This window comes from Oryctolagus cuniculus, chromosome 9 (genome assembly GCF_964237555.1).
Source record: "Oryctolagus cuniculus chromosome 9, mOryCun1.1, whole genome shotgun sequence".
Classification (NCBI taxonomy): Eukaryota; Metazoa; Chordata; class Mammalia; order Lagomorpha; family Leporidae; genus Oryctolagus; species Oryctolagus cuniculus.
Window position 1 is genome coordinate 33,162,892 of NC_091440.1, and position 24,653 is coordinate 33,187,544.

At 39.5% G+C, this 24,653-nt stretch overlaps 1 long non-coding RNA gene across 1 annotated transcript; it reads left to right on the top strand.

Annotated features, from left to right (window-relative positions):
• The first annotated feature begins 3,936 nt into the window (after positions 1–3,936).
• Positions 3,937–22,714, top strand: LOC108177025 (uncharacterized). Its single transcript, XR_001793748.3, has 4 exons — positions 3,937–4,054; positions 9,822–9,914; positions 11,615–11,664; positions 22,639–22,714. It is a non-coding gene; the product is annotated as an uncharacterized lncRNA (long non-coding RNA).
• The last annotated feature ends 1,939 nt before the right edge of the window (positions 22,715–24,653 follow it).

Genomic DNA, 24,653 nt, shown 5'->3' on the forward strand with positions numbered 1-24,653 from the left:
AAAATGATGAATAAGAGGCTATGATTTTACAAAGCCTGGTCTTCCAGCTCCCAAAATATCTGTGGTGGCCAGTTTATTTACATTTGTTTTTAACCGACAGTCTATCATGGAGTAAAATTTTTGGTGAAAGACAAAAGCATACTCTTTGTTGTGATGTCAGTGACAAATGGATATGAAGAGTTTCCACACTCTAACTTCTTTTATCTATATAACAAATAATTTGAGCAGTACCTTTCTAGTGGACTAATAGTTTGGCAGTTCACACACCCTCCATTTAGATGCTAAAAAGTTCAAATGACCCAGTTAGACTACTCAACCTTTCTAGGACTTGTGTTTTGTTTTGGTTCTAGTTTTAAGGGAGTTGTTTGAGCATACTATAAAATGTAAGATACTAAAAATACCTTTGATTAAAAGTGTTTTAAATACTGTACATAACTTGATGGGAAATTTGTTGCCTGTTCAATTGGTAACTGGGAGAGAGTTTAGTGCATCTGATTTCAACATTTTCTATGGATATTCATTTCTTAACTGAGTGTCTGGGAGGAAGCAAAATAAGTAACAAACAGCTCAAAATACACACATATGCACAGACACACAAAGAAATATAGCTTTCATAGATATGTGTAACCCATGGTGAGAGTACATACAATAAACCTGGATAACTCTGAAGGGAATGAGATTGACTTTGTCTGGTTTTGAATTCTTATAGGCTTTTTTCAAAGGAAATTAAGAAGTAGGTTGAGGAAACCTAATTAAGCTTGCTTTAGACAGGTATCTCTATGAGGCCCTACTATGAGGCCAATATGTATTGGAGGGCAAAGGGATGTCTTGAGTGAAAAGAAAATATAGTACTTTGCAGTGGGAAACATATTTTAAAAATGTATCAGTGAAAACTAGAATGCATTTGAAAAGTTTTTGAACCCATCTCCAAGATAGGATTGTAAATTCATGAAGTATTTATCAATATGTTGCTTTTGGGGTGTTAGATGTCTATGTACCACCGCTTTTTTCTTCCCAACTTTTAATGTATCTATAGGCCGGAAGTTTGCCTCAGCTGAGTAAGAAGAAAAAAGGTGAGCAGATCCTATTCAAAGGCATCAGCAGCCAAACAGATGTGGTAAGAGTGATGGTTCTTGTGTTAGAAGGCACCTGGCTGCTGCTTTGATTCAGGAAAATGGCACCCAGAGAGTTGTTTGGAAATGAGTCAAATGATCCAGGATGGGAGAAGCTGATTTATTTGACTAAATTTAGGCAAGAGGCATTGAAACTACTCCCACTTATCAAGGTTTATGCAAGGCCATTATAGTATTTCCACATTATCTCTCACTTTATTAATTCATTCAAGCAGTCTATTTGCTTTTTGGCCCAATGTAACCCATTGAGCAGACATCTTAATTGAGCTGTTCATAATGATGCCTACATCTTTTTCATGAGGAGTGCCAACTAATTCAGAACCCATCAGACCCATTAGTGCATGGGAACTTTAAATGGTCTTTTTCAATATGCATTACTTTGCAATGAACTACTCTGAAGTGTATTGGCCATGAATAACCTAATCAATTTGTCTTTTGGTTTCTTTGGGAATACCAGAGAATCACTCAGTGCCTCAGCTGGCTTTATGATACTATGATCTCTTGGTTAAACTGGTTGGTCAAACTTCAATTCTTACTTTCAGTATTTTCATTTTTAGAATGTGTTTGGCCATCAAAATCCTAAGGTTCAGTGGAGGGTATTTGGTGCAGCAGTTAAGACCCCACTTGGGATATCTGCATTCTGTATTGTAATGCCTGGGTTCAGGGCTGAATCCACTTCTGATTCTAGCTTTCTGCCAGTACACACCCTGCAAGGCAGCAAGTGATGGCTCAAGTACTTGAGTTCCTGTCACCCACATGGGCAACATGGATTGAGTTCTCTGCTCCTGATTTTAACTTGGTAGCCCTGGCTGTTACAGGAATTTGGGCAGTGAACCAGCATATGAGATCTCACTGTGTGTCTATCTCTCTACCTTTGAAGTGAATAAAATAGTGGTAGGTGTTGTAGCACAATTTGTTTAACGGACATTTGGGATGTTGGCATCCCATTTGGAGTGCAAGTTTGAGTCACGGCTATTCTGCTTCTGATCCTGTTCCCTGCCAACATGCCTGGGAAGCAGTAGAAGGTGGCTCAAGTACTGAATTCTTGCCACTTATGTGGAGATCTGGATGGAGTTCAGGGCCTTGGCCTGCCTCACCCCTGGCTGTTGTGGTTGTTTGGCAAGTGAATCAATGGATGGGAGATCTCTCTCTGTCTGTCCCTCTCTGCAACTCTGCCTTCAAATAAATAAGTAAATAATTAAAAAAATTTTTTGACTTGAAAGGCAGAATTACAGAGAGAATGAACCATCTACGGGTTTACTCCCCAAATGGGCACAACAGGAGAAGCTGGGCTGATCCGAAGCCAGGAGCCAGGAGCTTCTTCCAGATCTCCCACATGGGTGCAGGGACCCAAGAACTTGGGCCATATTCTGCTGCTTTCTCAGGCACATTAGCAGGGAACTGGATTGTAAGTGAAGCAGCCAGGACTAGAACTGGTGCCCATATGGGATGCCGGCACCCAGGCAGCAACCTTACATGCTATGCCACAGCACCAGCCCCAAATAAACAAATTCTTAAAAAAAAAATAGAACTATAGAAATTTAAAATACCCTGAATTTTTATTTTAAGTTAAAGTTATATTTGAAGTCTTTTCTATTATTTAAAAAAAAACCTTAGGCACTAAAAATCTCCAAAGGATGAAGGAAATCAGAAAGTATATGTCTCATAATAAAATTCTACATAGAAGAAATATATTTCAATATTCAACCAGGCTAATGGATTCCATAATAAAAATTAATAATTCTGCATATATTTGAATCTAGCAAAGTGCTGATTTTGTTTGTATGCTTTGATTTGAAATTTATTGAAATGAGTAATCATTCTTGATTTTTCAAATTCTCCCTTTATAAAAATATTGAAAATTTAAGAGTGGAAGTAATCTTTAGACTTCCATCCTACTAAGAGATAGGCAAATCTTTCTCTGGAATTAGGCATATATTATAAAAGAAGGAGGATGATATGCTGTGATGTGATGACTACTTCATCTGTATTTTTGCACATATATGGTGAAGGTGAATCATATTTGGCTTCCAAAATGTAGGATATTTAGATTAGTTATAAGGGCAACCTACTATTGAAGTCTATTAAAATTTTAATCTTGGCTTGAGAATATTTCAAATATATGTGGAAAATAATTCATAATTTCTCAAAATCATGATGTGGTTGCCATACAGATGAATTATTACTCTTCGGAGAAATGGAATTTGGCTGTAGCTCCATTATCATCATCCTGGCCACTAGCCGATCCTTAGGTCACAACAACAGGTGTTTGGTGTTCTTTGCCTCATTTTCACAAAACTATATGTAATCATGAAAGTAAATAATCATGTGGTGTATTTGATTTACTTCATTCTGATTGGATTTGGGCATCAAAATAACATTAATAGAAGTCATAGCAAAATATTTTTTACCATTCATGACATAAAACAACAAATATATTTGTATTTTGAGAGGAACTGCTTTTCCAGATGACAGGTGAAGGTCAGTAGGAATTATTTGATTTTCATCTTCAGATTCATAAATCTCATTTTGATTTGAAAGTGGCACAGGAAAACTATTAATATTACATATGTCAATGACAAATAGTATCAAGTATCCAAATATCCATCATCCAATTCAGATATCCCTCTGTAATCTGGGGGATTTTGATCAACAACAATGATCAAATGGGAAGTTGTTTGTTGGCAAAATTTCTCTTAGTGCATAGAAACCAAAGCCATCTTACTCTATTGGCCCTTTAAAAAACTATTTCAGTGATAATAACAACAGTTTGCATGTTGCAGTGTCACTATTTTTCAAGTCAGCTTTGGCAATTTTCCCACTCACATATTTCTGATTTTATCCATCTCAAATTCTCTGGAGAATGATGGACACTCACCAGCAACCAGTTTCATCACAAAGGAAATAGCAATAACAAAAAGGTAAAAAGTGATTTTCTTTTTTTTTCTTTTTTCTTTTTTTTTTATTTTTTAACAGGCAGAGTGGACAGTGAGAGAGAGAGACAGAGAGAAAGGTCTTCCTTTGCCGTTGGTTCACCCTCCAATGGCCGCCGCGGCCGGCGCGCTGCGGCCGGTGCACTGCGCTGATCCGATGGCAGGAGCCAGGAGCCAGGTGCTTTTCCTGGTCTCTCATGGGGTGCAGGGCCCAAGCACCTGGGCCATCCTCCACTGCACTCCCTGGCCACAGCAGAGAGCTGGCCTGGAAGAGGGGCAACCGGGACAGAATCCGGCGCCCCAACCGGGACTAGAACCCGGTGTGCCGGCGCCGCTAGGTGGAGGATTAGCCTAGTGAGCCGCGGCGCCGGCCAAAAAGTGATTTTCAATGATTTGATTTCTAAACAAATATCTATGCTGTAGTATGCGTACTATCAATGCATTGAGAACCCAAAATTATATGTGAAAAAGAAATACCTTTGTGTTGACACTTTGGTTTATTTTTCCTCAATTCAAATTTGTGCAGTTAAAAATAGAATAGGGCCTAAGAATATATCATTCTAATAATGAACACAAATAGACATCCAATAACTCATCTCTGACAAACCAGAAATATAGACCCATTTTATATTTCATGTTCAGTTAGATCATATGAAGCCAAAAATTATTTAAATGTATTCTGTGAATAACTCTTACAAAATGTACATTATTAGGCAATTTTCATTTGGAGAAATGCATCAACATAAGGAAAAAAGTATCACTACAGAAAACTGAGCCTCTGGTGTATATATGGGACGAGGCAGAAAAACTCATAGTTCTTTAATTATTTTCTTTGGCCCATGTATTTTAATTACTACATTGAGAACATTTCAGTAGTCTCCGGAGTACACTGTTATTCACCTAGCTCAGAACAAATGTTTATGGAATAAACTATAGTAACACATATTCATACACAGGGCAGAAAGAAGTAACCAATATGAATTAAGAGAATCGAAATTATAGAAAGGAAAAATAGAAAACATGGAGAGTAAATCTGATGCATTGCTAAAGTTTAAAAGAGTCAAGAATTTCAAGTGTTATAAGGAAAAAAAATCTTTAAGTTGGAAAAGGCATATTTCTGTACCTGTAATGTAGGTTGGAATTTTTCATTGGGAAAGAAAGAAAAGCTAACTAGATAAATGTAATGGGGGTAATATTTCAATACTGTCCTATATGTGAGAATATGTGTGCCTATGCATATATGACTTTGAGTATCTTGTCAACTTGATTAAGGTATAATTTACAAGTAAGAAAATACACGTCTATTAAGTATAGGCTCAATGAGCTTGAAAATATATTCATTGCTGTGGTGTAGTAGGTAAAGTCACTACCTGCAGCGCCAGTTCAAGTCCCAGCTGCTCTCTTCTGATCCAGCTCTCTGCTATGGCCTGGGAAAGCAGTAGAAGATGGCTCAAGTGTTTGGGTCCCTGTGCCCATGTGGGAGACCTGGAAGAAGCTCCCGGATTTGGATCGGTGCATTTCCAGGCATTGCGGCCATCTGGGGAGTGAACCAGCAGATGGAAGACACCCCTTCCTCCCTTCCTCTGCCTTTCAAATAAATAAATAAATATTTAAAAATATATATTCCCCAAGTAAGCTCCACACAATCCAGCTACAGAACATCTTATTTTAACTTAGGACCCTTTCATGGCAAGCAGCATCTGAAGCCTACATGATAGCTACTTAGAGAAAAGGAGCAACAAATAGAAACTCTTTCAGAAGAGTTTTAATAGAGGCTGTTAGGCTTCAGAAGGGAGGCTAGATTCAAAGTCTTGGGCTTTTGAATGTGAGAGCCTAAGTGGCTACTAGTCAAACAATAGGTTTAGGAAGAGTGCTAAATGATCTTTTTATAGGAAATGTTTTCTCTCAGTTTTGATAAAAAAAATTCCTTGGGTTATAGAGATGCAGGTAATTCTAAACAACTAGAATTTGATCAGTTTGCTCCAGCATTGTGAAACAGTAGGGTGGTATAAATAGTGATGTGCTGTTTGAGTTTACAGGACCAGTTTCTCACATCTCCGGCATTCCCAAGAGTGACGGGATAGTGAAGGCATACAAAAACTTCCCATCACTCCAAAGGAGGAAAGGAGTCCAAACTGAATGAGACCACAGGCATGGAGTGGAGGCTGCAAGGTGCGAGGATTGTCACCTGGAGATTGATAAGAATTCAAGCATCAGCACTGGCTGACAAAACGAAAGGGTGACAACAGCCAAAACCCAGGTGTCCTCTCTTCCCTGCCTAGGAGAGAGGGCCTGGTTGTGATACAAGTTCTCTAGAACTTGAGCAGGCTCTTGGAAGAATGGGGAAGGGGAAAATCTTAAAGGGTCAGAAAGCACCAATTTGATGCAAATTAAGTCCCCTGCTATCAGGTTAAATGAGGCTCAAAGCAGACTTGGTTGTATTGTCAAAAAATAAAGTTCCATTTCTTTTCTTTCTTTAGTTCATTCTTTCCTCTCTCTCTCTCTCTCTGTCTCTGTCTCTCTCTTTCTGCGTGTCTCTCTTTCTTTTCTTATGTAAATTCTGAGAAATTTATTCCCACTACATAAGCAGAATAAATAAAAAATTATGTTAGAAGCTACAATTAATAATGAATGGACATATCAACCATAGTGAATGACCTTATTTGGCCCACTCAACAGCCTGCATATGAGCAAGTCAAAAATTCTTCACTTATGTTATGATATAGAAAATCCAAATCATGAAGTACTAACCTTGAGGATTAATTGATTCAATTCATCCAATAAATCCGTGAAACTACTACTTGTTGCCTACTTGATATCTATTTTTTCCTGGAATACATTTCCAAGAGCTGTGAGGAATATGGAACAGGGTGATAATACCCTCATGAGGCGTAGGAATATGGTGGCACCAGGTTGTGACTATGTCCATACATTGTGAAAAGGGCTAGAGAGAGTTCTGAAAAGTTTATGTTGACATTGCTGAAAGGAAGAGAGCTTCACTTAGGAATAGCCTAACCCCTTATGGTGGAGAATTATGTAGTGTGGAGAAGGTGGAATAATAGATTTAGCTATCCAACTCATGAGCCAGTAGAGGCATCAGTAGCCTGATATGGTAGTGGCGAAGAGCCTGCATAAAGTGAGAAAGGGGCTTGGAGAAAGCAAAGTGGTTTAGAGACTAGTTCTTGCTCAAGATTCAAAGGGGTGCGGCATGCTTGAGCTTGGTCTGCAGATAAATCCAGAGAGCAGATCGTGTCTTAGCCTCTTCTGGGATTAGAACAGAGTTCCAGTTCCAGTTGCCCTGAGGCCCTAAAGGAGAAAAAATCATCAATTCTACCTATTGTCTACGTCAAAGGAGAGGTGAGCAAGGGGAAGGAACAATGGAGCTGGCTTCCATGGTAACAGGGCCCCTTCCTTGTCATTTTGAACTGAGACTGCTACTGACTCTCTGACGTGATCAGGATGACTGTGGGACTCAAGGGCTCCTAGACTATAGACAGAGGTCATTGGCAATGCAGTGTTATCTAGAAAACACAGAGATTGAACATTGTGGCACCCATGTAGGGGAGAATCTGAGCCAGACTGAAGAAGTCACATGTGCAAAGAATATACAAGTCATCTATTTGGCACACTGCTGAGACATGAAAGAGGTTGTTGGAAATGAATACCTTGAACAGTTAGTCATTCATGCACAAAATGATCTAAAATAAATTAACCAACCAGCTAAAGGATTTGATAGCAATTTATAATTTCAATCAATTTCTAGGCATAAGAAAAATGTCCTAGATAAACATAAGTAAATGTGCCATGTTTTAAGCTAGACCCAGGGATGGTATGAATAGTAAAATCATTTCTGATTATTTCAGTTGCATGTGGAAGTCTGTGACTGTTCAGCTGACCAGCATGGTCTTGCAGGGAAGTTATCCCTTCAGTCCTTAAATTTTGTGAGTCAATTTTGACAGGGTCCTCAGGTCCTGCGATTCAGGAACAACTGCTTTCTCTCTCTCTCCCTCTCCTTCTCTCTGTCCTTCTGCCCCCACACCCCTCATGCATACAGGGCAAAAAAAGTATAAGACCTGGAAGAATACAAGCAAGCTCTTTTACACCTGTAACACCTACAGCATCTAGTAGAGTCACCATCTGGCTTCAGAGTACCCAATGCAACATATGATTGATCTTTGCTTTAAAACTTTTATTTATTATTTATTTGAAAGACAGAGTTACAGGCAGGGAGGGAGGAGAGAGAGATCTTCCATCCCCTGGTTTACTCCCCAAATGGCCACAGTGGCCAGGGCTGAGCCAGGCTGAAGCCAGGAGCCAGGAGCTAGGAGCTTTTTCTGAATCTCCCACATGGGTGTAGGGGCCCAAGCACTTGGGCCATCCTCTGCTGATTTCTCAGGCATGCAATCAGGGAGCTGGATCAGAAGTGCAGCAGCTAGGTCGGGAACCGTCACCCAAATGGGATGACAGCACTGTAGGCAGCAACTTAACCCACTGTGCCCAGATAACTGATCTTTAAGGCAGAAATCCTGCATGTGATTTGAGCCAAAGGAGATGGGAGCAGGGAAGGGAATAATAGAGACAAGGTTCAGGGACCCCTTCCCTGCCACTGTGGGCACAGACTGCATATCATATTTTAGGGCACTTTGAGCCAGGTTTTCCTTAAGTGCCCTGTTACGTCCCATGTAGCAAAAGCAATAATGAAAATAAAAACAGACTGAATATCTATGAAATATGTACTGTGTCCTAAGTAACCCTTGATGTGCTTTACAAACATGGTCTTATTTTGGCTTCACAACAAGTTTATGAGATAAGTATCATTATTCTCATTTTCCTGGCTCTAGAGTAAGACATATCCACAGAAATTCAGACCTATAAGACAAGCATGTTAACACACATATTATACTGATTTCTAGTTAGCTCTCATGCCACACCAGTGTGTCTCACAGATAAGAATGAATGAGATACTGGTGACTCCCATAAATAAGACATTGAGGTCCACAGCACTGAAGTCAGCTGACCGAGGGCGTCCTACAATATAACAGATCTATGGTAAATGAAGGTCCTTGCATGTTGGTCTATCTTTCTTTATATCGTGCTTCCTCTTAATTATAATTAAAAAGGCAAAGTAGTATTGCTTAGAAACACAAATATACAAAAATACAAAATATACAAGCTGTCTGGTACAATCACCATGATCAAATAAATGAAATTCTGTGGGAGCTGATTTTATGTATACATACATATTTTCCCACATATTGCTTTTTAATAAAGTATCAGCAAAGGAAACAAAAGAATACATACAGATTCTAAATCCTTGAAAACTCACCAGATTTCCTGATAACCAAGTTTGTGTCAATAGTTTGAAGATACTTTGATCTCAGCTGCTGTAAGAGATCCGAAGAAGGCATCTATTAAAATTTCATAGGTCATAATTAATGATCCTGCTCATAAAATTGCTTCTAATATCTCTGGCTCCAGATAGACAGTTTACCTGCAGGGAGAATTTTCTTTGCAGCAACACATGGAAGATCATAAATTGGCCTGGTTCATTAATTTAGTGAGTCTTGGAGAGCTAAAACCTCCCTCTTTCAAATTGATGATTTAAAATAAGTTTACCACTGCAAGAAGTGGAGAGATTATAATATACCTGCTTTCTAGATCTACCTCCATGGCCTGAGGTTGTGAGAAATTGAGGGAAATTTTTATTTCCAATTCCTTCTGTTGTTTCTCCACTTCCATGTCCTTGTGTCTGTAGGTTGTGCTTCCATAGCCATACGGCCCACCTTGCAAGCATCAGAGAATCTACCCATTTTGTCATGTCCACATGGAGCACAGTGTGGGGAACAAGGTATAATTCCATTATTTGTTGAAATATCTTACACTTACTCTGTCTTTTTCTTTCACTATTTCGTCTTCTCTTTTCCCCACCTCTACCATTACAGCCTCAAAAGCCTAGTCTCTAGTTTCATATATATCAGTGTATAATTGAGGCAAGAAGAGTATTTCATTTCCACACTGGCTTCCTGCAACCTCACAGAGTATTACTTGGTTTCTCCTCTACTGTAAGAAATGACCTATCTGGAGATTATCTTGGTTTGAGTATACTTCACAAATGCTCATCAACTTTGATATTTGTTCTTTGAAGGTATAATTATAAAGATAGATCTACTAAAGGTAAAACAAAATGATATTTTAAATTAAATAGTAAGGCCAATTGGCCAGTTTGACACTTGGGATTATCTGCACTGATTCTCTTCAATTTAGGGATTGCTGACTGAACCTAGCATTTTATCTGAAATAACTTTACATCCTTTACAGACTGTTTTATGGCAATGAAATAGAAGCCATTAATTAACAAGAAAGAGAGCTATTAAATTTGCTTTAACAATAGACTCAAGTGACCACCATATCAAAAACATCGATGTGATTTTCTAGACCTCACAAAAATAGACAAAAGAGGAGGGCAAGAAAGGTGTTAAGTACAAGGGTGAAGATATAATTTACACTTTGTTATTAACTTAACCAATGTTGTCAATACTGTATTTTTCCATGCCTTGAGGCTAGCTGAAAATGGTAAAATTATCTCCAGTCCAATCAACTGCCAACTACCATTCGGGATGTGGGTAATACCATGCTCAAAAACTTGATAGTGCAACCCATCTTGTGTAGATTTTGAAACGTCACCACTTGGAAATTATATATCCAGAAACCAGAATCGAATCTGACATATCCACCCAAAGTGGGGAAGGGTCAATAGCCCATTAGCAGTTCCCCAGAGAATCTGTGTTATAAGTGACCTTCCTTTCCCTTTCTGCTGCCACTCTTATCCAGCTGCATCAAAGCTGCTCGGGGAAGAGACAAACTAATCACTTGCATATACTAAATTTGCTGCAGGCCATTGTGTGATAAATTGTCCAATTTCACTAAGCCAGGTAGCCTTGAAAAAGAAAGAAAGAAAATTCATTCTCATAGAATACAAAGTCATTGTGTGGTCAGCTCTTCAGTAGTACTGGAGGCCTAAAAATAACTACATTTTCTGGCAACCACTCCAGTCTTGCTGGGTATGTGCTATGTGACAGGTGTGACAATTTACAAGGCAGTCACCAAGTGAGTCTCCTTGGCCACAATGATTTGAATTTTTTAAAACTCTATCACATCCCTGATTTGGAAATTGTGGTTTTAAGAATTTTATTCAATAAAGGCACTAAAGCATGGAATATGAACCCTAGGATTGAGGCCACTTTGGAATATTCTGTACGATTAGTCAACCTGACAGCCTCTGGAACATCTTTAATTGACTTTAAAATGTGAATAATAACATGGGTGATGGCAATTTGAGTATTAGAAATGATAATATAATAATAATAAAATAATGATAATAATCTAAAATAATGATATAATAAAATGATGATATAATATAATGTACTGGTATAAGGGAGGGTTTGGTTGTTTGGAAAATTTCTAGTGATATTTTGCCTTATATAGGCAGATAGCTGCAAAACACATTAAAGTTTAAATTTTGTTACTCATTTGTCCTAACATTTCTAGGCAGCAATCTTAAGGACACCCATATTTCATTGGCCAATTCTGAACAGATGGTGAGTAAGATGTTACGTGGAATTAAAAACTGGGATTGCCATATCTCTTGTTTCTCCTGTGTAACCTTGGCCCTTCATTATTGCACTGTTCCACCTCAAATATTAGTACCCTTCATTTCTAAAGTAACTCAAACAGGCTTTGCCAATGAGTATGCCTCACAAAGTCTGCTACATGGATGCAAACAGGTACTGTTTATAAAAAGATATTAAGTTATTTGGGAAACTTCGGGTTAAATATACTAAAATGGCACTTTTCTATGGTACTTACTAGAGCTTTAAATCACACTGTGAATTGTAGCTAATCAAGAGAGATAGACACTTTGTAGCATGTACCAAAATGATCTGTCCAAATACTATTAATCTGGAAGAATTCTGTTGGAATGATGTTTTGTAGAATATACCTGGCCACACAATTAATTTGCTCAATTTTGAGTGGATGCAGTCCTTTTATTTTTTTAAATAAAAACTGTTCTTTTTTTTTTTTAAAGATTAATTTCATTTACTTGAAACAGCTACAGAGAGAGGTAGAGAGGTAGAGACAGAGAGAGGTGTTCTATCCACTAGTTCACTCCACAGATGGCCACAACTACCGTAGCTGTGCCAATCTGAAGCCAGGAGCCAGGAGCTTCTTCTGGGTCTCCCACATGGGTGCAGGAGTCCAAGGACCTGGGCCATCCTCTACTGCTATCCCAGGCCATAACAGAAAGCTGGATTGGAAGAGGAGCAGCCGGGACTAGATCCGGCACCCACATGGGACGCCAGCACTTCAGGCCAGGGCTTTAACCCACTGTGCCACAGCGCCGGCCCCAGGGATCATCCTTTAAACGATCTTCAATGCCTACTGTATGGATGTATTATAGAAATAACATAAGAAGAGGGCCAGCGCCGTGGCTCACTCGTTTAATCCTCTGCCTGAGGCGCCGGCATCCCATATGGGCGCAGGGTTCTAGTCCCGGTTGCTCCTCTTCCAGTCCAGCTCTGCTGTGGCACGGGAGGGCAGTGGAGGATGGCCCAAGTGCTTCAGCCCCTGCACCCATGTGGGAGACCAGGAAGAAACACCTGCCTCCTCGCTTCGGATTGGTGCAGTGCCAGCGGTAGTGGCCATTTGGGGAGTGAACCAACGGAAGGAAGACCTTTCTCTCTGTCTCTCTCTCTCTGTGTGTCTATAACTCTACCTGTCAAATAAAAAAATCTAAAAAAAAAAAAAGATGAGAGAAATATATAAAAGTAAAACTGCAATGTGAACTGTTACCACAGAGTAGTTTTATTTTATTTATTTTTTAAAAGATTTATTTATTTGTTTGAAAGTCAGAGATAGAGAGAGAGAGTGAGAGACAAAAGAGAGCTTCTATCCACTAGTTCACTGCTCAGATGGCCACAGTGTCCAGGACTGGATGAGACTGAAGGTAGGAGGTAGGAGCCAGGAGCTCCTTCCAGGTCTCCCATGTAGTGGCAGGGGCCTAAACAGCTGGGCCATCTTCCACTCCTTTTACCAGATGCATTAGCTGGGAGCTGGATCAAAAGTGGAGTAGCTGGGACATGAATCTGTGCTGATATGGAGTATTAGTGTTACAGGTGGTTTCTTTTTCTTTCTTTCTTTTTTTTTTTTTTTTTTTTGACAGGCAGAGTGGACAGAGACAGAGACAGAGAAAGGTCTTCCTTTGCCGTTGATTCACCCCACAATGGCCGCCACGGCCAGTGCGCTGCCGCTGGCGCACCGCACTGATCCGATGGCAGGAGCCAGGTACTTCTCCTGGTCTCCCATGGGGTGCACAGCCCAAGGACTTGGGCCATCCTCCACTGCACTCCCTGGCCACAGCAGAGAGCTGGCCTGGAAGAGGGGCAACCGGGAAAGAATCCGGCACCCTGACTGGGACTAGAACCCAGTGTGCCGGCGCCGCAAGGCGGAGGATTAGCCTAGTGAGCCGCGGCGCCAGCACAGGTGGTTTCTTTACCTACTACTCCACAACATCGTCCCCAGTGGAGCAGTTTTAGAAAGATTTCATGCAAGGATACAAAAATTCAAGGATGAACAGAGCACTGACTTCTTCCTCTTACCCTTATCTCCCACTGATCATCTGATCAGTTCTTAAGGGTGATAAGAGATGAAGAGGTGCTCTCATTTCTGGCAAAGTTTGGGAGAACATGACAGTCCTAGAATTTTCTGTGACAAAGCAGTTCTTGGGACTTGAAAGCAGACTTTGTAGGAGAAACACACAAGGGAAGAAATGTGGCCAAGGGGATATCCATTCTGTTTAGATGGCACCTTGTCCTTTAGGAAAGCATTTGTAGCTGAGTAGAATTTTCATTACTATATCTTATCTGGACACAAAAAAAGCACATACGAAGAACAGTCTCCTATAATTCTTAGGTTTATATGAACAACTTGAAAAGCCACATATTTAAAATGCTCAGGGGGCTGATGTTGTGGCATAGCAGGTCAAGGTACTGCCTATGCAACACTGGCATCCTGTATGGGTGCCTGTTTGAGTCCTGCCTGCTCCACTTCTGATCCGGCTCCCTGCTGATCCTCCTGGGAAAGTGGCAGAAGATGGCCTAAGAGCCTGGGCCCCTGCTATTCATGTAGAAGACTCAGATGAAAGCTCCAAGCTCCTGGATTTGGCCTGCCCTAGCTCCAGCTGTTGCAGCTATTGAGAGGAGAACCGGCAGATGAAAGATATCTCCTGTTCTGTTTCTGTTTATCTCTTTCTCTGTAACTATGACTTTCAAGTAAATAAAATACATCTTAAAAAAAAGTGTCAACTAAAAAAATAAAATGCTCAGTAGAGAAATAGAAGCTATTTTGGTTTTATTTATGTATTTAGTATTTTACTTAAGATTAAACCTGCTTTTACAATTAGCAACTATTCTCTGATTCTTGACCTCTTTCTCTATTTTCTGTTCCTCAACTTCCCCAGATCTCCCTGTCCCTACTTCTACCCCCTGTCAAACACCTTCAATGGATTTGTAACAAAAGTATTGAATATCCTCATGTTTACAGGAACATAGGTAAAAATATATACTTTAAAATGCAAGCTGATGGGGCTGGTGCTGTGGTGCAATAATTGTACAGTCTCTGCTGCAGTGCTGGCACCCCATATGGGTGCCTGTTCGTGTCCCGGCTGCTCCTCTTCCAGTCCAGCTCTCGCTGTGACCTGGGAACAAGCACTTGGGCCTCTGCACCCACGCCGGGGACCAGGAGGAAACTCCTGGCTCCAGCTCAGATTGGCTCAGCTCCGGCTGTCGCAGCCATCTGGGGAGTGAACCAGGGGATGGAAGACCTTTCTCTCTGTCTCTGCCTCTCTCTGGCTGCAACTCTGTAACTCTACCTCTCAAATAAATCAATAAATAATCTTTTTTAAGAATGCAAGCTGTCCCAAAGAGGAAGAGACAAAATTCTGTAAGGCATTTTCTAATTCTACAGGGAATGAAGACCTATCAGAGGAGTCACATGCTTATCTGGAGAGAAATGTTTTAATGGGCAGGTTTCTGAAAATTAAGCTGATACACATTAGCAATTAAAGATAGAAAAAATGTGGGTAAATACTCATTTTTACCCAAATTAAGTAAAATTCTGTTTCAAAATATGATGATGTCAATATTCAGGTAATGTTTCAAAGTTGTTGCATTTAAGCATAAATATCTATGTCATAACTAAATCTTTATAGAATTTTTTAATTTATTCAAATATTAATATATTTTCTCAAAAACTTTTTTTGAGTGCTACTGAACATAATGAATGTATAAGTCCTTAAATTGTAATGAGCCTTATTTGGATGAGATAAATACTATTTTCCCTACTTTACAGGTGAAAGAATAGAATTTTTATATATTTTTGTCTGCAATTCAGAATTCTATCTATCAATATATACTACCACTTCAAAATGCCTTATGATTTTAAAGCCAGAAGCATTTTATGTATTCATCATTTCTCACCAAATAAAAGAACTGCCATAGAAATGCCTAGCTTTTAAAGTTCCATAGCAGAATTAAATAAGCTCAAGACTAAGCAGAAAATAAGAATACCAAAGCTGAAAGAAACAAAGTGAACTTAGCTCAGTTTTTTTCTGCTGACAAGCCAATTTGTAGTCCCCTCTATGCCCATGAATTCCTACAAGGCTGGATGCTTTGTGCAGTTGTCCTGGAGTCTCCAGCTCAGTGCTGAGCCATTGCAGAACTGAGTCAATCTGCCTTATCTGAACCCCAGGAGAAACACCAGCATTACCTCTTCAGTCATCTGAGGTCACTCATAGGCCATCTGGAAGCCAAAGTCTCTAGTATTCTATGGCACTTGGGAATGAAGCCAAATTGAAAGGATGGTTGGCCAAGGGTGCAGAATCCACATTAGCTTTTAATTCCTGATATCTAGACTAACAGTTGTGTTCAGGGCTCTTCATGGCAATCCCACTGGAATTCCTTTTGTGGAGGAGTTGCTCATTTTAAAAGGGCAGTTCTTGGTGATTTTATTCAAAAATACCTCATAGGTGATCTTAAAGTGTTTTATGGGGTTGAGGCCGGTGCTGTGGCGCAGCAGGTTAACGCCCTGGCCTGAAGTGCCAGCATCCCATATGGGCTCCGGTTCTAGTCCCAACTGCTCCACTTCCAATCCAGCTCTCTGCTATGGCCTGGGAAAGCAGTGGAAGATGGCCCAAGTCCTTGTGCCCCTGCACCTGTGTGGGAGATCTGGAAGAAGCTCCTGGCTCCTGGCTTCAGATTGGCACAGCTCCAGCTGTTGCTGCCATCTGGGGAATGAACCATCAGACGGAAGACCTCTCTCTCTCTGCCTCTCCTCTCTCTGTGGAACTCTGACTTTCAAATAAATAAATAAATATTTTTAAAAAAGTGTTTTATGGAGGAAATAAGCCTCTTAATGCTCAAGATGTGGGTGTTGAGAGGAAAACATAGGCCTCTTGTGTTTGATACAAAGGAGTTGGCTCCAGTGAAGTTGCAATAGATGAAAGACTTGCTGAACTTGTAAAGCTCTTAGAAGGTAGAATTACATTTTTTAAAAGATTTTATTTATTTATTTCAGAGGTAGAGTTACAGACAGTGAGAGGAAGAAACAGAGAGAGAGAGAGAGAGAGAGAGAGAGAGAGAAAGAGAGAGAGAGGTCTTCCATCTGCTTCACTCCCCAAAAGGCCACAACGGCTGGATCTGCGCCGATCCGAAGCCAGTAGTCAGGAGCCTTTTTCGGGTCTCCCACGTGGGTGCAGGGGCCCAAGGACTTGAGCCATCTTCTACTGCTTTTCCAGGCCACAGCAGAGAGCTGGGTTGGAAGTGGAGCAGCTGAGACTAGAACTGGTGCTCATATGGGATGCCGGCGCCGCAGGCAGAGGACCAACCCACTGGGCCACGGCACCGGCCTCCGGTAGAATTACATTTTGGGAACAGTTAATTTCAAAAGGAACTTTAAAAAGTACCACTTTTTTAAAAATATGAGCCTTCTTGAATTTCAGAGATTACCAAGTAAACTCCATGTGATGTGAACTTTAGTTATCAGTTTAGAAAGAAGAAACTAGTCAGGAATTAAGAGTTTTCTGAAAGAATTTCCAAGGTAAATCTAGAATATTCATTAATAAACCAGCAATTTTATCTGATTTCTACTCGATACCCTCCTGCTAATGTTCTCAGCATCCAGAGTTCCTTACTAAGAAAAGAAGCAAACTTTTATTAGATTCAATATACAAGTAGTTTTGACTGCCTTAGCACCTAGACAATTTTATATTATAAATGTTATCTGCAGATGGCAAATTTATTTTAATACAATTGTTTCCTACCATTCTGTGAAGAAACTTCTGGAGTCATGATCCTTTTGAGCAGGAGATAAGTTGAGGTCTGAAGAGCTCAGATGACTTATCCTCAGAATCAAAACTGAATCCTTGACTGGGCTGGGACAAACCACAAGCCCTTACTTACATGAAGTATTTATATTTTAAAGATTTTAAACATTTTTTTTTGCTTCTCTCCACAATATTCATTAGTTTTAATCTTATTATGGTCCCAATGTAGCTATTTTAAAGTGAAATTAAAAGGCAACCCAGCTTCAGAGGGTAACAGTTATTGAAAGAGGTGTCTGGAGAGCCATTTAAAATTTTCAAGTAAAAAGAGAGAGAGGGAGAGAGAGAGAGAGAATATGTGTGCGTCAACTGTTCTTTTCTTTTTAAAAATTAAGAAATCAAATATAGAAACAGTCTAATTTACATTAATGATCTGCAATCTATGAAACAATTTTTAACCATTTTACAGTGAAAGGATGGTGATTATGTGGGAAAGAAGATGGCAATAATAACCATAAATCTGAAAGCTGAGAATTTGCAAGGTAATGTTATATAAAAGTGAAATAGGCTTGATGCCTGGCCAGAGAATATTCACATGGAAAGCCTTCACTGCTACACTGAGCCATTGAGAAGGTGGGACTGGCTATCCTATTGTCCTTACACTTCAAGGATTGGCCTTTTTCTTCCTGGTATTGCAGCATCAGTGAGCACTTTGTGGAGGAGACAGCTGGGTTCCCAGAGAAGCAATGGCCGCCTTGATCCCTGTTCCAGGGAGAGGAGGTCAAGTCGCAGGTCAGGAAGTGGGAATACTGGGAGTGTGAAATAGATCCCTGCAGTGTTCTTCGCTTGTAACTTTATCACAAAAGCATGGTGTGCACCAACTGCTGGAATTCTGTTCTCCTTCCTGGGCTCAGTCCCTCTTAGAGAAATAAGAATTATTGCTTCATAGGAGTGGGGTGTGGAGGATGGAGAATCCATAAGGGATGGAGAATCAGGGTGGGGGTGTGGAAGACAGAGGTGGAGAGAGAGGTGTCTGTAACCACAGTGAATGGAACACACCCTCACTCCAGTGCAAGGGAAAGGGGATTGAAACAGAGACAGTCATGAGAGATACAAATTGCCTGGGTGTGCAAACTGAAGTAGAGACTTGATTGTAAATAGAGCCTATTTGCCCTGATTCCCTGTTCTTGATCCCACATCATCATTGGGAAAGAACACTTTATGGAAGTCCACATATAAAGCACAATCAGAATCAAACTGATTTTAGACATACCCAACTTTCCACTGTGTCAGGAACAACCTTTCAAGGAATTCCCTTCTGTCACTTAGAACATGGAAATGCAATGAAAAGGATGCTTGATTGTGCCACAGTAAATAGTATGTTTTGTAATCATTTTAATATCTCAACTAAAATCCAAGTCTCTTAAGGTAGTTAATGGCAATTAGGTATAAATGTTATATTTTCAGCGTTGTCTATTGCATGGATTTTGTTTTGATAGGCTAATACTATGGAAAAAGTTTCAAATTTAAACATTATTTTTAATGATATAAATGGATTTTTTAAATAAAAGTCTGTAGAGAATTGGCTTCAGCAATGCCATTATGTGTTATTCATATTAAAAAAAGGGGGCATGGCATATACTCAGAGAGTTTTACAAGAAATTAGAATGCTACAAATGATTCCTTTTCTTGAACCCTGAAAAATTCCACTTTGATTTAGCACCAGTGGAATTGTTAATAAAAACTTCTTTGCACATCATGTATAAACAGCACAGCACAGCCTGTATCAACTTTATGCTCCAATAAACAAGACAATAATGACAAATTATCAAAGCAGGCCTCAGATGTGACCCTCAATTGGGAGAGCAGCAATTTAATGAAGACAAAAGCTAGGTGAAAGCTGCTAATATCATTTACTGATAAACAGATTTTCTCGAGAGGCTCCTAGCTGAATCCCCTAAGGACCCATAAACCTGCATAATTCCATTTAAAATATTGTGCAATTCACTAAATTAGTCTTTGAACATCCTTACTATCCAATTACGAAGCCCCAGCATGGACAGAATAATGAAATTTTTCAAACTGTGGAATGCATGTGGTCTTAACAAACTTATGACAAACACCAAAATTAGCTTTCAATTTTGAGGCCAGTGTAGCTCCCTTTAATACCTCAAGTCAGAGTGGTAACAATAAAACACTATTGCAGGGCTAAGCAGAACAGAAGAAAAATAAATCTTAACTTACTCAGAATTCTGAACACGATCTACCTTCAGGAAAAAAAAATCATACGAAGTTGAATGATGTTTTGCATTTGCAAGCCATTTGGCCGCTTAAAATCTAGTAAAAGCTTTACTGAATAAAGGGTACAAAATACCTCCTGGACAGTTCTATCTTCCAGGCAGGCAGAATAAGGCGAGAGTTTGAGGAAGTGAAATTTATTTCTGTTCAAGCCTTGCAAGCTGCATTATTAAAGTCATTTGTCATGGTTTGAATATTTCTGCCTGATTCACCATTAAATTGGCCTTCTAATTACCAACTTTGTCATGAAAAGTGGTCTGGCTATTTCATTCACCAGAAAACTTCAATTCTTTAATCATCACTTGCTTCATAAAAAAAAAAAAAAGAAAAAATCTCACAAAACAAAAAACCATATAGTTTTGTCCTAAAATTTTAAAAGAAACTATATCAACAAATTATTATAATTATCTTAATAGCCTCACATTTTAAAGTTGTTAGTAAATACTGAGAAAGTTAGTTAATGTTTCTTCATAAAAGCACTTGGCAACAAAGCACTTACACAACTCAATCTTGCTGTTGACCATGTAATCTCTTGTGTGAATTTCAGAGCCAACAGGTAACAACAGTAGTCATAACACTTGAGTTGTTTCCTCTTTACAGTCTCTATCTTCTTGGCTGTTTACCTTTACAGAAAAAGATGCGTAATCCATGGCTAATTCTGGCAGGCTAGTCAAGTGTGGACAAGTTGTTCACTAGGAAGGGATAGAGAACCGAACCGTGGCTTACAGACACACAGGAATGGTATTTTTCCTATTATATTCTGTTGGTTGTGATAATGTTACAACATACACTCTTATTTATTTATTTTTAAAAATTTTATTTATTTAATTTATTTAAAAGGCAAAGAGAGGGAGGGAAGGGGAGAGAACAGTAAAGAAATAGAACTCTTATCTGCTTGTTCAGCCCTTCCCAAATGCCTACAATAGCATGGGCTGGGGCAGGTTTAGGCAGGCAGCCTGGAACTCAATCTGGGTCTTACATATAGGTAGCAGGGAATCAATCATTTGAGCTATCAGTTGTTACTCATTATATGTTGGAATTAGGAGCTGCATCTCAAACCCAGTCGCTCCAAAATGGGATACAGGCATTCTAAGCCTAACCACTGCACTCAATGCCCACCCTTGTGCTCATATTTTAAACTATACAAAATAGCTTCTTCCAATGTTTGGGAGAAAGAAGACTAATGTGCTAACATTGTTATGTTAACTCCAACAATATTAATCAATGCAACTATATTGGGAAACATCCACATAACAGAATAGAGACTGGCAAAAATGTTTTGAGCCATGTGAGCTGTGTTACATTTTGAAGATGGGGAAACTAAAATGTAGACGAGTTTTGTAAGTGTCCTAAAGGGAAACTTAGCTAATAAGAAGCAGAACCATAATTTGAATCACTGTCAGCCAGATATTCTGGGGTCCATGTCTATGATCAGATCCCTGTGTGCATGGAAAGCACATAGCACAGAGCCTGGGTTGCGTGTCTGCAACCAGTCTCCGAAGAAGCAAATCTCTGGACAAGTTAATTCCTATGTTTAGAGAAACTTCTAAAAATGCAGATGCTTTAGACATTTTTAATTTTTAGGCTCCAAATAAAGATATTAGTGTTTTAACTGTTGAAAAGCATGTGACCGTACATCCAAAATTAGATCACTGGGGCTCATATATTAGCATCTCATGTTTGGCCTACAGACAGATGCCTTCCATTGTTGAAACTGTGTTTCAGTAAGTGTGTTCAAAGACATGAGTAGCAAAAATGAGTAAGGCATCTAGACGAAATTTGTGAGTGTTCAAAACTTATCTAGATATGTTTTATTTTGGTTAATTACTTGGAGAAAAGTTGCATCTGCTACTAAGAGGTTAACTCACAACGTAATTATCCTGTAGCTTCAAGATAATTTTGTGCATTTTCTGACCCATTGTCCAGAATGTATATACATTAACCTACTGGTTTTATTGTATCTTGACATTGAACCCACATGGGGAAATTTGGTTATGAATCTTGAGTGTCATAAAATATGAAATTAGATATCAAATTTTAAGAATAATATTGACAATTTGGAGAATAAAAAGGATGATTCCAACAATTATGCCAAAACAATAGAGTGGAGCCAAGCTCTTTTCACTGCAATATGGGAGTGTTTATAGTCTGGATCTCTTGATTCATTCTCTACTTTTTCTGGATTACAATGAGTTCCTAAAAAAGGGTTATAGTGGATAACATTTTTGGAGTAGTGGTTTAAATTTATACTTTTTCTACTCTTAGACCCAGTGAAGAATGTTAATAGTATAAAATCTTATAGTCATCTTGTCTTAGGATTTTGAAATGAATTTTCCCTGTTTTACTAGTTTTCAGTGTTGCCTTTGAGAAATCCAATGCAATTCTGATTCTGGTCTTGATATGTGTCTTTTCCTTTTATCTTATCTTCTTTCTGTCCTTTCCTTCCTTATTTCTTGAAAACTTCAGATTTTGTGTTTATCCTCAATGTTCTGGAAATTCATGTCAGTGTGCCTTGGCTGTGTCTTGGTTTGGCCTTTTTATTTTCATTTATCGGACTGGCACTTTACAATATTCTTACAACATGGAGGTTAATGTTCTTCAGTTCTGAACACTTTCATTGTGTCATATATTAGATAATAATTTTCTTTGTCCCATTTCCTCTATTCTCACAATACTTTGTATTAACCAAATATTCTATCTTTTTCAGTTGACTAATTTGCTTTTTATTTTATTTTTCCTATTTGACTATTTTCTGGGAATTTTTCTTTTTTAAAAATATTCGAGTATTTGTTTTTATTTGGGGTGTAAGGGAGGAGGAGGGAGTAGGAAGGTGGAGAACATACTAGAGAAAAGGGCTAGAGAACAGGTGATCTTTTTGTTTTGATTTTCTCTTCAACAGAAAGTGCTGTCATTCCTATGGCTGGTTCACCTGAAAGACATGCTGTTCTGCTGAGTTTCAAAATGAGAAAGGTGTTTTTCCTTTGACAGTAGGTCTGGATGGGTCTGGTTGTATTCTACCGGGTACAGGCAGAGACAAATGAGATCCAGGGTCATCCAGGGATGGCTTGGCAATGAGGTAAGGAGGGGAGTGGGACAAAGAGGACTCACCATGGAGACAGGCATCAGACACTTGCAGGAGGAAGCGAAGGAGAGAAGACGAGGTACACAAGCATCCTTGGAGGAGGGACAGAAGAATTAAGACTTGGTGAAAAGAAGGGAACAAACATACAAGCGAGGAAAATCCAGGGGTGGATGCAAAATGGGGAGCTGTTGAAAGCTACAGGTGACATAGTTACACATCTTCTAGTACAACTGGCCCTGACCTGTCTGGTCGGCCCTGGATGGTGCACCAGTACCATCCACAACAGGTTCTGTTCTCTACTTAAAATGGTGATGAGCAAAACAAAGCTATGTGAGCAGTTTCTAAGATACTTTTTCTTCCAGGCTTTACAGAGACCTTAGAACCCAAAACCTGAGCAGCTGTCACACAGCCAGGTGGCAACAGGGCCCTCAGGGCCCTCTGCTTTCTGAGCCAGGTCTCCTTCAGAACTGTGAGAGTTTGGAGGTGGCAATTCCTATAGGGAGATGGCTGGTTAGCTACCCAAACTGCATCTGAGAAACTCCTAACCATCTATCAGTATTTCCATATATGATTTTGGCTTTCCTAATCTTGATTTATAATAGTTCTTCCTTGTCTGATTGTTCCTTTTCAGAGCACCCTGGTCTTGTTTTGTGAATGAAATATCTTTGCTTGACTTTCCAAGAATACTATTTTGTGAAAGAATTGTTTATTTGTTTGTTTGAAAGGCAGAGTGACAGGAGAGGGAGAGGGAAAGGGAGAGGAAGAGATAGGGTTATCTTCCATCTGTCAGTTTACTCCCCAAATGGTACAACACCCAGGACTGGTCAGTCTAAAGCCAGGAACCTAGAATGCCATTCAGGTCTCCCCCCTGTGTGGAAGAGACCCAAGTCCTTGGGCTATAATCCACTGCCTCCCTGGGTGCACATGAGTAGCTGGGACTGGAACTGGTACTCTGATATGGAATGCAGACATCCCAAGCCATAGCTCAAGCTACTGTGCCATAACACACACTCCAAAATATTATTTTTTAAAATTTCTTCCATTCTCTGCTTTGTCCTAAGTTCCTTTATTTGTTACTATGATTATTTTAATACTCTTTAACCAAGTGAGCCAAGGTGCCAGCCCCATTTTAATACTCTTTAAAAATATATATTTTAGAGGCATTACTCAAATGCCTGGTGACCCCTGTTCATGCTAGGAATGAGGTATTAAGAACCAGATGGTAGTTTCCATATGTGTGGATGGGACGTGTCCACTGAGGGCCTCCCAGTGGGCTCTTCGGGAAGCAAGGTAGCTCTTTCATTAGAAACTCTCTAAAAGTTGGTCCAGTTTCTCTGCAGCAGATTCCTTCAGGCCCCATCTCATGGGTTGGTGGGGACATTCTTTAAGTTTTCTGTCTCTTCATGAACTCAATATGTCTCCAGTTCCATATCTTCATCCCAACCACTTTTGTTCCTGTTGGAACTGAATCTAGAAGCTATCTATTCAGTTTCTGCCAGAAAAGTAATACCCTGGTCTTTTTGAGAGATTCAATGACTGCACATAGACTTTTCATCCGAACATGTCTTCAATGTTGTGTCCATCAGATACCTGCTATTTCCAGGGTGGAACCTCCAACGGGTTTATGGGACAAACTGTGTTGTTGCTTCACCTCTGGCAGCATTGACATTCTCATTTCCTGCATCCCAGTAAATATGTTGCTACCCCTTCACTAAATCTCTTCTCACCCTCCATCTGCTTTGCATATTTTAAAAATCTGATGAAAACCTTCAAATTTTTACAATTTCAATCTCAGTGGAACATGTGTTCTCAAAAAATCAGCTCTTACACTG